Consider the following 13,627-nt stretch of genomic DNA (forward strand, 5'->3'; position numbering starts at 1 on the left):
GGGCATTAGGAAAGTTCTAAACAGTAACCCTTGGCCACCAGTTCCCTGGTTTCGATCCTTCCAGTTTTCATCCTTCGTCTCTGTCTGACTCTGAGTGTCCGTGTCCTCAGTTAAATCTAAACAAGCTGCAAGCGATGTAAACAAGCTGCAAGTCAGACTGATTCACCTTCTCAATCTCTCTCTCTCTCTCTCTCCCCTAAAATGACAGTCCACAGCAAACAAAACCTCGGGATTCATAACAACGGCTTCTCCCCTGTGTGAACTGACTGGTGTGCCAGTAGTTGGGATGACTGAGTGAATCCTTTCCCACATTCTGAGCAGGTGAATGGCTTCTCCCCAGTGTGAACTCGCTGGTGACTAAGTAGGGTGGATGAATCAGTGAATCTCTTCCCACAGTCTGAGCAGGTGAACGGCTTCTCCCCGTTGTGAACTCGCTGGTGAGCCATGAGGTCAGATGACCGAGTGAATCCCTCCCCACATATTCAGCAGATGACCAGCCTCTGCCCAATGTGAACTGACCAGTGTGTCCACAGGTGGGATGACTGACTGAATCCCTTCTCACACACAGAACAGGTGAATGGCCTTGTCCAGTGTGAACATGATGTACATTCAATTGGGATAACTGAGTGAATCCATTCCCACAGTCTGAGCAAGTGAATGGTCTTTCCCCTGTGTAAAATGACAGCCGTGCCAGTCGGTCAAATGACCAAGTGAATCCCTCCCCACAGTCTGAGCAGGTAGGATGGTGCATTGAATTCCTTGCTCTATTTCTTAAATATCTAGACAGAGACAGCAAAACTGGCATACTGTGTTTGAGATTCCAGGAGAGAAATTCCTTCTCCTTTTTAACCTGTAGAAAGATTTACAAAATCCATCAATGGATGTAGGACAACATTTCAGATGAGATTACTTCAGTTGCCAAGGTTTGATCTGGTATCACACTGTTACACTGAGGTTCAACCCAAGTTGGAGAGAGAAATCATCTTCTATCTGGGCACAGTGATGGTATCTGGAATGCCCATCAAACTCTCTGATGCTCTTCCTGTCTCTATAAGAATGGGGCATTTCTGCCATCTCCAATCTGTGACCTGGCTCAGTTTGGCTCTCTCCATTGGTATTATTCCCTGCTCCTGCTGAGCAGCCATGGGTGCCTGGCCCCACAGTAACTGAAACAGTATCACGCAAACTGTCTTTCTTGACATACATCAGGGATTTTCTTTTATGTATTACTAACTTAAAGTGCCACGGTTTTAAGGCCACATAAAACATTCCTGCCGAGATGAATGGTTGGTCCGCACAGCCGTTAAGAAGACTTAAGAGTGAATATTTGTATTATTTCAGGTTCTTGTAGAAAAGTACAACACAGAAACAGGCCCTTTGGGCCATCTGGTTTGTGCTGAACTATTTAAACTGCGCACCCCCAGACCCCTACCATCCAGGTACCTATGCAAACCTCTGAAATGTTGAAATCGTGCTCGCATGCACCACTTGTGCTGGCTGCTCATTCCACACCCGATGACAGTCTGTGTGAAGAAGTTTCCCCTCATGTTCCCATTGACGATTCACCTTTCACCCTTAACCCATGGCCTCTGGTTGCATTCCCACACCATCTCAGTGGTAAAAGCTAGCTTGCATTTACCCATTGTCTTGTACAATGTCAGCATAACCTCCATCTCCTGTACTCAGTACTTTGGTTTATGAAGGCCAATGTGTCAAAATCTTTCTTTCCGTCCCTACCTAACTGTGACACCACTTTCAGTGAATTATATTCCCAGATCCCTTTCTTCTGCCGCACTCCTCAGTGCCCTACCATTCACTGTGTAAGACCCGGGTCCTACCAAAACGCACCTTACACTTGTCACCATTAAATTCCACTTTCCATTTCTCAACTCACTTTTCCAGCGGGTCCAGGTCGCACTGCAAGCCATGATAGTCTTCCTCGCTGTTCACTGCACCCCAATCTTGGTGTCATCCACAAATTTGCCGATCCAGTTAACCATGTTAACATCAGATTACTGATATAGATGACAAACAACAAGAGATCCAGCACTGATCCCTGTGGCACACCACTAGTCTCAGGCCTCCAGTCAGAGAGGCAACCATCTGCTACCACAGTCTGGCTTCTCCCAAAGACAGTGTCTCATTCAATTTACTATCTCATCTTGAATGCTGAGTGACTGAACCTTCTAGACCAACCCCTCATATCTGACTTAGTCAAATGCCTTGCCAAAGTCCATGTAGACAACATTCACTGCCTTGCCTTCATCCACTTTCCTGATAGCTTCCTCGAGAGGCACTATAAAATTGGTTAGACATGACTACCATGCACAAAGCCAGGCTGCCTATCCTTAATCAGAACACACCAATCCAAATTCTTGTATATCGAGCTCCTGCACACACATTCCAATAACTTTCCCACTACTGATTCAGGCTCACCAACGTATAATTTCCTAGTTTATTTCTAGAGCCTTTTTTAAACTGTGAAGCAGCATTGGCTGTCCTCCAATCCATCACCTGTCACTAAGGGTGATTTAAGTATCTGTGCTTGGGCCCCAACAATTCTGCACTTGTCTTTGGCAAGGTCCCAGGGAACAACTTGTCAGCCCCTGGGGGTTCATCCACGCTAATTTGCTTTAAGACAGCAAACACCTCCATCTCTGTAATCTGTACAGGGTCCATGAAGTTGATGCTGCTTTGCCTCACTTCTATAGACTCTGTGTCCATCTCCTGTGTACATACAGAAAAACTCTCCCCCATCTATTTTGTCACCTCATATGGATTACCATTCTGATCTTCCACAGGATTAATTTTTTTCCCTTGCAATCTTTTTGTTCTTAACGTATCTGCAGAATCACTGAGGATTCTCCTTCACCTTGTCTGCTGGACAACCTCATGCCTTCTTTTATTTCTTTCATAAGTGTTCACCTGAATTTCCTGTATTTCTATTTGTTCCTATCTGCATGTACCTGGTATGCACCTCCTTTTTATTGATCTGGGAAATGAAAGCCAAAGGGGTGATAGAGCTGTGTGGTGGAAGGTGGGGGCAAGGGGGTGACACTAAAGTTGCAGGGGGAATTGGAGCCTGAGTAACAGAACAGATAGTGGAGGGGTTGTGGAGACAAATGTTGTTCAGTCCTCAGACAAAGTCAGGAATGAAAAAGTTGCCATGGTGCAGTGAACATTTCAATACATGAAATATATACAGTGTATATTTCAATACAGGGAGCAGCGTAGGAAAGGCGGATGTGTTCACGGCATGGAACAACACTGGAATTATGACACTAGGATCTGGCAACTGTGGACTGGGACAGGTTGCTTTATGGCAAAGGTGTGCTTGGTAAATGCCAGGCCTTCAAAGCAAAATTTTGGTAGTACAAAGCAGGTACGTGCTTGTCAGAATAAAAGGTAAAGTTAGAAACTGTATCTCTTGGTTTTCAAGAGATATTGAGACCCTGGTAAAGCACAAAATGGAGTTGCAGAACAGGGATAGGCAGGTAGGTTCTTATGGAGTATAAGAAATGCAAGGGAACAGATAGGAAATAAATCAGGATGGCTAAAAGAAGGCATGAGGTTGCTGGCACAGAAAAGATGAAGGATAATCCTCAGGGATTCTAGAGATAGATTAAGAGCAAAAGGGTTGTAAGGTACAAATTTGGTCCGCTGGAAGACCGAAATGGCAATCCACGTGTGGAACCAAAGCAGATGGGGGGAGATCTTAAATATTTTTTCACCTTTATTTACTCAGGAGATGGACAAAGCGTGTGTGGGAGTGTGGAAAAGCGGCATTAAAATGGTGGACCCTGTAGAGATTAAAGAAAAGAAGTTATTTCGCTGTTCAACATAGAACATAGAAATCTACAGCATATTCCAGGCCATTCAGCCCACAATGTTGCGCCTACCATGTAACTTACTCTTGAAGCTGCCTAGAATTTCCCTAGCGCATAGCCCTCTATTTTTCTTAGCTCCATGTACTTATCTAAGAGGCTGTTAAAAGAGCCTATTGGCTATCCAAATACTCAATGCCCGTCATCATTTTATACACCTAAAAAAGGCACTAGATATAAACAAAGAAATTATACACTGCTTTGAGGATTTGTCAGAAATATACAAAATTATGAGGGTATAGATAGGATAAATGCAAGCAGTTTTTTCCATTGAGGTTGGGTGGGATGACAACCAGAGGTCATGGGTAAGAGGGGAAGGTGAAAATTTAATGGGAACATGTGCAAAAGCTCTTTACAGAAATGGTTGTGAGAGTGTTGAATGAGATGTCAGCACAAGTGGTGAATATGAGCTCGGTTTCACCATTAAGAGAAGTTTGATAGGTACCTGGATGGTAGGGGTAGGGAGGGCGATGGTCCCAGTGCAGGTAGTTGCATTAGACAGCTTAAATGTTTTTTGGCATTGACTAGATAGGCCAGATAGCCCACTTCTGTACTGAACTATTCCATGTTTTTATGACAGAGAAGCTGGCCAAACTTGTTTGGAAGGGATACGGTAGGAGTGACAATGGAGCAGCAATGGCTGGAGTTTCTGGGAGCAATTCAGAAGTTGAGTGATCAATACATCCTAAAGAAGTAGAAGCATTGGGAAGGCAGGAGGACACAACCGTGGCTGAAATGAGAAGCTAAAGCGAACATAAAAGCCAAAGAGAGGGCAAACAAAAGAGCAAAATCTATTGGGAACCTTTTGGAAACCAACAGAAGACAACTACAAAAAAAGTCTGATGAGCTCAGTGCATAAAATCATGATTTTGTAGTCATTAATGGGCTTTGATTGCACCCAATAGTCTTAAGTATTTAGAGGAACAAAATATCTGGGGCCTCAATATCTCTTGAAAACCAAGGTTCCCTGCACCAGTTACCTTTCAACTTTCATTTTGGCAGGCACATACAAACTCTGCATCCTCAAAATTTCACTTCTGTAGGCCTCCCACTTACAAGGACTTCTTTGCCAGAAAACGGCCTGTCCCAAACCACACTTGTCAGATGCTTTCTGATACCATCAAAATTGACCTTTCTCTAATTTAAAATCTTAACCCGTGGTCCAGACCTCTCTTTTTCCATATTTACTTTGAAACTCATGGCATTATGATCACTTATTTCTGTCACCAGCCCTGGATCATTTCCTAACAGCTTATTGCACACTTCTATGTACTGATTAAGGGCACATTTGACAAACTCCGCCCCATCTAGTGTTTTTACAGTATGTGAGTCCCAGTCAATATACAGAAAGTTAAAATCACTTACAGGAACAATCTTTGTTTCCAGGCATGGTCTGTGATCTGTCTACAAGTTTGTTCCTCTAAATCACTCAGACTGTTGGGTGCAACCAAGTCCCAATAATGGCTACAATATCATAATTCCCTGCCCTGAGCTCATCTGGCTTTCCTATGATGCTTCTTGCATTGTGATATACACAGCTCAGCACATTCATCGCACCATGCACAACCATTTGATTGCTGACTCTATCTCACGTCTGAACAACATCTGACTGGTGTCAAGAAAACAAACTCTCCCTCATTGTCACAAAAACAAAGGAGCTGATTGTGGACGACGGGAGGACTGGAGACAGGGTAATCCCTATGGGCATCAATGGATCTGGGGTTGAGAGGGTGAACAGCTTTAAGTTCCTCGGCATAAACATCACTAAGGATCTCACATGGTCTGTACGTACCAGCTGTGTTGTGAAAAGAGCACAACAGCACCTCTTTCACATCAGATGGTTGAAGAAGTTTGGTCTGGGGCCCCAAGTCCGAAGAACTTTCTACAGGGACACAATTGAGAGCATCCTGACTGGCTGCATCACTGCCTGGTATGGGAACTGTACTTCCCTTAATCACAGGAACCTGCAGAGAGTGGTGCGGACAGCCCAGAACATCTGTAGATGTGAACTTCCCACTATTCAGGACATTTACAGAGACAGGTGTGTAAAAAGGGCTCAAAGGATATTGGGACCCAATTCACCAAAACCACAAACTGCTCCTGCTGCTACCATCCAGGAAACAGTACCACAGCAAAAGGACCAACAAGCTCCGGGACATCATCTTCTACCAGGCCATCAGACTGATTAATTGATTTCTATGTCTAGGGTTCTCAGTAATACTAGATGGACTGTTAACTGTTAGTTGCTTATTACCAAAATGGCTTCTCGGAAGTGTGATACTAAAATGGCTTCTCGCACTATTAACTGCTGAGCAAGGGGTTCTCCGTAACCGCATGTTTGGGTTATACTCAGTGATAATGGAAATTGTATTCATTTGCTTACCAATGGAAGTCATGTCCTGTTATCTTGTATGTGTGTGCTGAGTTGAGGAGGGCGGGTTTTTTTCGGGAGGCGAGCAGACAGGACAGACGGGCGGGGAACGGACAGCAGTTCCAGGGCGGTAGATACCGGGCCTCGGGGGTTCAGAGGGTGGCCAGAGACTCGGAAGGACTCTGTGGATGGAATCGGAGGCGTGAGCTCCAACATATGAAAATATTATGTGCACAAGACTGATAAGTTACTGATGTGGCACCTTTTCTCCAGCAATTTTTGCATCTGCACAATGCACACAGGGGACACCAGTTTCTGTATTGGACATAAATATTTCCCCCGAACCCTCCTGAGGAATTGAGGATATATAAAAACATCATTTTGAACCGATGTGACCACGGGCTAAAAGAATAATTGGGACTGAATAGGAACGTTTGAACTGAAGTAAACTCTGTCTTCAGCAGTTAGCTAAGACAGGCTCATTACCAGTTCTCTGCGGCTTGCAGAGAGACAGACTGAGAGCTGATAACATTGTACATTGTACCCTCGTTTGAGTAAAGGGAGGAGGACTCGCCGATAAGGACAGGAATGAACATCTGTCTGTAATTAAATCAGGGCCTTGCAAAGAGAATAACTGATAAGGACTGGACAGCACATACATCTGTAAATAAAACCCTGATTTAGCGAACTCCCTTATCTAAGTAATTAAGATTGGCACCAACAGACTTGGTGGGTGTACCAGTTCAAATAACATCTTGCAATATTAATGCATGGGGCTCACTATGTATAAATATACGGCTGTAACCCAACTAAGTCAGTCCAATTGTCAGATGGTGGCACTTCTTACCTGCCTTCCCTTTGACAACTGGGTCTCAAACTCCTGCAGGAGAATGCACAATAAACTGTGGTGACGATAAGAAGCTGGTCTTCTGAGTTTTACTCAGATTCAAGTTTAACACTTGGCGTCACGAACAGGATTCCAATATAGGGAGTGCCAAGCAGACGGACTGAGTAAGCAGCTGGACCACTCTGGGGACTCCGTAGGCCAACTGGGCGCCCCTTAGTCGCTCTCCATTAGTTCCTTTGGAGGTACGGTCCCTCGCCCAAGGCTGATCGCATACCTTGACGGGATTGGGACAGAATCTGTCGGGAGACAGAATTATGATGTTGTAGCAATTAGTGAAACTTGGCTACAGGAGGGGCAGGACTGGCAGCTTAATATTCCAGGGTTCCGATGTTTCAGATGTGATCGAGGCAGCGGAATGAAAGGTGGGGAAATAGCATTGCCTGTTAGGGAAAATATTTAAGTGTGCACTTAAATCTTGTACTGTGCATTTTTATACCCAGTGACAACATGTGTACAGTGAATTTTATATAGAGACACTGACGAAGGGTCTCGGCCCGAAACATCGACTGTACCTCTTCCTAGAGATGCTGCCTGGCCTGCTGTGTTCACCAGCAACTTTGATGTGTGTTGGGTAAATTTATCTGATTGTTAATTGAGCAGGAGGCTTTGTGCTGGGTAAATTACTAAGAGAACATGGGTCAATTGCAGTCGATTGACACGAGTGGGCCAGGAGCAGCCCGACACAATATGTGTGAGAGTTTTCCAGACAAGGAAAAGGATTTGTGAATGCTGAGTGCAGAGCTGAATAAGAAATTGGGGACAAAATGTGGCCACTGGGGGGTGGGGGGAACCTGGGATATTATCTCATGAGAACAAGCAGTAAATTCGATATGGAAAAAGAACTGTGGAAAGAAGTGGAAATTGTTAAAAAGGGAATGGAAGGAAAAGGCAGATGTAAAGTAGAGCAGTATATTATTAGCAAGCTGGAGGAAAACTGCATGTGACAAAGGGATCGAGGTATGTACTGCAGAAGGAACGCCAAAGGTTGGGAGACACTAAAAAGCGGAGTGTAAATGGGTGGATGGGCACCGGAAACGAGAGCAGGAAAAACAATGTAAGCAAACCAAGGCTGGCCATGATAGGAGAGAAGGGCAGGAACGTCAGTCTAAAGTTCGAACTGATAGGGAAACAAGGGATCCCGAGCCCATGTCTGGCATACTGACCCTGTTTGAGGGCAGTCACTGTGATGAGGAGTGGGCACCCATCATACACCCCCACCTTACCAGGGGCCAAGTGCACCCAGTGCCCGTGAACCCCAATCCTCGGGGTACTCAGATACGGTGGCGGCTCGGGTAGACAGCGGTGACAGGGGAGGGGAGGCTCTTGATACCCTGAGATCCAGAAAGGGAATACCGAGGATTATTCCGAGACAGGGAGGGAAGAATCCAATAAAACCCCAGAGTTAATGGCTCCACAAAGACTATTGCCCACCCGAATGCTGCCCAATCCACGAGCAGGAGGAGGGACAGCCCTCAGTGATTCCTGCGTATGCACCCTGGAAGCCTCAGGAAATGATAATGATCATGAATCAGGCCCCAGATAGAAAAGAAAAACCAGCACAGTTTGCTCAGTATGTCCGCAGTACTACACAAATGTATAATGCGACCTGGGAAGATTTATTCTGTCTCTGCTGCATGATTCTCTCAGCTGATGAGGGGCTGAAATGGAAGGCAGAATTGAGATACCAAACCTATCAGGACTTACAGGTGGGAAACCATAATGGGAATAAACAGACAGACCGGATTATTCAAGCCTTGGAAACAGCTCTACACCAACCTGTAAACATCACTAAAGTACTTGAATGCAAAGCTAAGCCTGGGGAATCGGGACCAGACTATTGGGAGCGATTTGTGGCCTGCTATGGCACTTTCGCAGGAGACCAAGCCTTTAATGATGGGAATCCGTCCCCCAGTTTAATACCTTACTGTTCCAATGCTTACCAACCAAGTTAGCCAACATGATTAAAACAAGTAATATGGATTGGCCTGACAGTGAACAAAATCGAATGCGACGAGCTTTGACATACTATTGCGAGCCGACTTTCGAATCCTGATCAGCCCCGAAGGGCACTAATATTAAAGGTGAATATGTTCAGTGGGAAGGACACGAGCGGACTATATCTGGGGATCAGAAATGGGAACAAAAACCTACCAAGGGACAGGTGGGGACAACAACCCATATAGAAATTGACAAGCAAGGATGTTTCCTACCATGAGTACCACCCCTCGGGAAAAGCCCAATGTAATATTGCAAGTTGCTGGAATTCCAATTCCATTTATGATTGATATGGGGGCAACCACAACCACTCTCCATCAGGAAATAGTAGCTGGAATCGCTTTTCAGACATCAGACGATACAATCACTCTGTCTGGGTTCGAAGGCACAGAACATACGTATCCACGTACCCAGCCACTGCAGGTGGAATTCCTGGGGAACCAGTGTGGTTTCATTTACGGTCACCACCAGTCAGGGGTGTAATCTAGCAGGAAGAGACATGCTCTGTCAGTTGGAAGCCAATATTCCATGCACGGACAAGGGTATCACCCTGGGAATAGCAAACAACCGACAGCGTCCCCAGTTACCGACCCCCCCAGTGGTGGGCACTTAATCTGGACTCCACTGCGTTTGAACCCCTTCTGCCAGTGGTTGACCCCCATGTGATTCTGTGCTATGACCCTACGGGGTGCTCAACTGAGGAAAGCCAATATTATGCATCCCTCGAGGGACAGAAGTTCCCAGTCACAGTGATTGGAGAAGTTAAAGGAAGAGAGGGCAGAGCATTACTGGCTGAAGTTCCAGATTTCCTTTGGCGACAGACAGGACCGGTGGTTCCCTATATCACCGTTAGGGTTTGCCCTGGGTTCAAGCCAAAGAGCTGAGGTTCCTTGCCTACACCCTGACGAAACAAGCCCCCAGTACCGAGGGAGACTGGCAAGACTTGGTTGTGGGCCAACTCCGATACTGGAAGGAGTCGGAGGTGAAGACGTGACATCTGGTAAGACACTCTTTTAATATTGACTGAATCCAAGACGTTGTACCCCATCTCTGGGAAATTTCAGGCCATGAAGTCGGCAGCATCAACTGCCTCCCTGTCCAGATCACCGTGAAAGAAGAACAGACTCTCCCATCCATTCTGCAATACCCCCTCAAGCCCGAGGCAACGTTTTATGAGGATGAAAACTCTTTTGTGGATCCAGCAGGAAAACGATATTCTGGCTATGTGATAGTGACGGACAGTGAAGTAGTTGAGCAAGCCTCTTTTGAAGCAGCTGTCTCCGCCCAGAAGGCTGAGCTGTTTGCTCTGACTCGTGCCTGTATCCTAGCAACAGACAGAAGTGTGAACGTTTACACAGAGTTCCGTTATGCATTTGGAGTTGAACATAAATAATCTTCCAGAAGTAGTAAGGGACAGAGAGTCCAGTGAGATGGAGGAACTGAGGGAAATACATGTTAGTAGAGAAGTGGTGTTAGGTAAATTGAAGGGATTAAAGGCAGATAAATCCCCAGGGCCAGATGGTCTGCATCCCAGAGTGCTTAAGGAAGTAGCCCAAGAAATAGTGGATGCATTAGTGATAATTTTTCAAAACTCTTTAGATTCTGAACTAGTTCCTGAGGATTGGAGAGTGGCTAATGTAATCCCGCTTTTTAAAAAAGGAGGGAGAGAGAAACCGGGGAATTATAGACCGGTTAGCCTAACATCGGTGGTGGGGAAAATGCTGGAGTCAGTTATCAAAGATGTGATAACAGCACATTTGGGAAGCGGTGAAATCATCGGACAAAGTCAGCATGGATTTGTAAAAGGAAAATCACGTCTGACGAATCTCATGGAATTTTTTGAGGATGTAACTGGTAGAGTGGATAGGGGAGAACCAGTGGATGTGGTATATTTGGATTTTCAAAAGGCTTTTGACAAGGTCCCACACAGGAGATTAGTGCGCAAACTTAAAGCACACGGTATTGGGGGTAGGATATTGATGTGGATACAGAATTGGTTGGCAGACAGGAAGCAAAGAGTGGGAATAAACAGGACCTTTTCAGAACGGCAGGCAGTGACTGGTGAGGTACCGCAAGGCTCAGTGCTGGGACCCCAGTTGTTTACAATATATATTAATGACTTGGATGAGGGAATTAAATGCAGCATCTCCAAGTTTGTGGATGACACAAAGCTGGGCGGCAGTGTTAGCAGTGAGGAGGATGCTAAGAGGATGCTGGTTGACTTGGATAGGTTAGGTGAGTGGGCAAAGTCATGGCAGGTGCAATTTAATGTGGATAAATGTGAGGTTATCTACTTTGGTGGCAAAAATAGGAAAACAGATTATTATCTGAATCGTGGCCGATTAGGAAAAGGGGAGGTGCAACGAGACCTGGGTGTCATTATACACCAGTCATTGAAAGTGGGCATGCAGGTACAGCAGGCGGTGAAAAAGGCGAATGGTATGCTGGCATTTATAGCGAGAGGATTCGAGTACAGGAGCAGGGAGGTACTACTGGAGTTGTACGAGGCCTTGGTGAGACCGCACCTGGAGTATTGTGTGCAGTTTTGGTCCCCTAATCTGAGGAAAGACATTCTTGCCATAGAGGGAGTACAAAGAAGGTTCACCAGATTGACTCCTGGGATGGCAGGACTTTCATATGAAGAAAGACTGGATGAACTAGGCTTATACTCGTTGGAATTTAGAAGATTGAGGGGGGATCTTATTGAAACGTATAAAATCCTAAAAGGATTGGATAGTCTAGATGCAGGAAGATTGTTCCCGATGTTGGGGAAGTCCAGAACGAGGGGTCACAGTTTGAGGATAAAGGAAAAGACTTTTAGGACCGAGATGAGGAAAAACTTCTTCACACAGAGAGTGGTGAATCTGTGGAATTCTCTGCCACAGAAAACAGTTGAGGCCAGTTCATTGGCTATATTTAAGAGGGAGTTAGATATGGCCCTTGTGGCTAAAGGGATCAGGGGGTATGGAGGGAAGGCTGGTACAGGGTTCTGAGTTGGATAATCAGCCATGATCATACTGAATGGCGGTGCAGGCTTGAAGGGCCGAATGGCCTACTCCTGCACCTATTTTCTATGTTTCTATGACTACGGGGTCCTCTGGGAAGATGGGGATTCCTGACTGCCTCTGACCACCCCATTAGTAATGCCACCTTTGTAAACAACTTCCTCACCGCTCTACAGCTATCTCGAGTCTTGTCTATTATTAAATGTGCGGCCCACACCCGCATGTCCGACCGGGTCACTACAGGCAATGTTTTAGCGGATAAGACAGCCAAAAGTGCGGTCGAACCCTTGGTAGTTGTAGTTCCCTCGGGTTTCCTTCAAGCAACCTTCTGTGACTTAAGCAGAATGGATTTGCTAGACATGCGGGAGGTACATACTTTTCAGGGGGATGCCTCTGAGGAGGAACGCAAACTGTGTCCCAGATAGGGTGCCAGAAAGACCCCGATATAGGTTTTTGGATCACCCCAGTGGGACAGGTTTGTGTTCCTGCACAGTTTTTACCAATATTGTACACATCCCGAAAAGGAGGGAATGGTTGGTAACCTGTACCCTGTACACCGGGTACGTCTCCCTTGACAGGCGAACCTTTTTCACGTCTACAAGTTGATTTTATTGAATTGTCTAGAGTGCATTGCTATAGATACTGCATAGTTATTATAGACTTGTTTAATAGATGGATTGAAGCTGTTCCAACTACCAATAATACTGCTATGACTGTTGTGAAGGTATATTACAGGAAATGATTCCCAAGTACGGCCTGCCAGAGATGCTGAGCTCTGACAATGGCCCACACTTAGTGGCGAAAGTAAACAAAGGGGTTTGTAACAAACTAGCTATCAAGCAACAATTCCACTGTGTACACCACCCACAGGCCGCTGGCATAGTGGAAAGAGCCAATGGCACTCTGAAGAGTAAATTGGCCAAACTAACAGCGGAGACTGGACTCACTTGGTTGAAGCTGGCCCTAATCCACATGAGGGTTACCCCACAGGGGAAAACAGGGTTGTCACCAGCTGAAATCATTTATGGACGGCCCATGAGGACACCCTGGGGACCAAGACCTTGTGTATCATTGCTCCCAGAAAGTCTACCAGCAAAATTGGATATGCATACCCTAGGGGAAGAGATGGGGAAATACATATGCCAACGAACCAAAATTCTCCAAGCATTACATTCACAGGTATGACATGTTTACAAGGAAGAGAACTACCCCGCAGAGAGGAGTGACTATCCCACCATAGAACCTGGGAATTTTGTCCTGATCAAGAACTGGGATCGAGGGAAACTCAGACCTCGGTGGAGAGGACCATATCAGGAGTTACTGACCACTCCCACGGCTGTGAAACTGAAGGGGCAATCTCGGTGGATACATCGAACAGACAACAAACGTGTTACTGAAGGAACTGAGTAGAAGGACTCTCTCGACTAAAGGAAAATGTATTGGTTGACAGTGGTGTTCGTGTTCA

This window comes from Mobula birostris, chromosome 13 (genome assembly GCF_030028105.1).
Source record: "Mobula birostris isolate sMobBir1 chromosome 13, sMobBir1.hap1, whole genome shotgun sequence".
NCBI lineage: Eukaryota > Metazoa > Chordata > Chondrichthyes > Myliobatiformes > Myliobatidae > Mobula > Mobula birostris.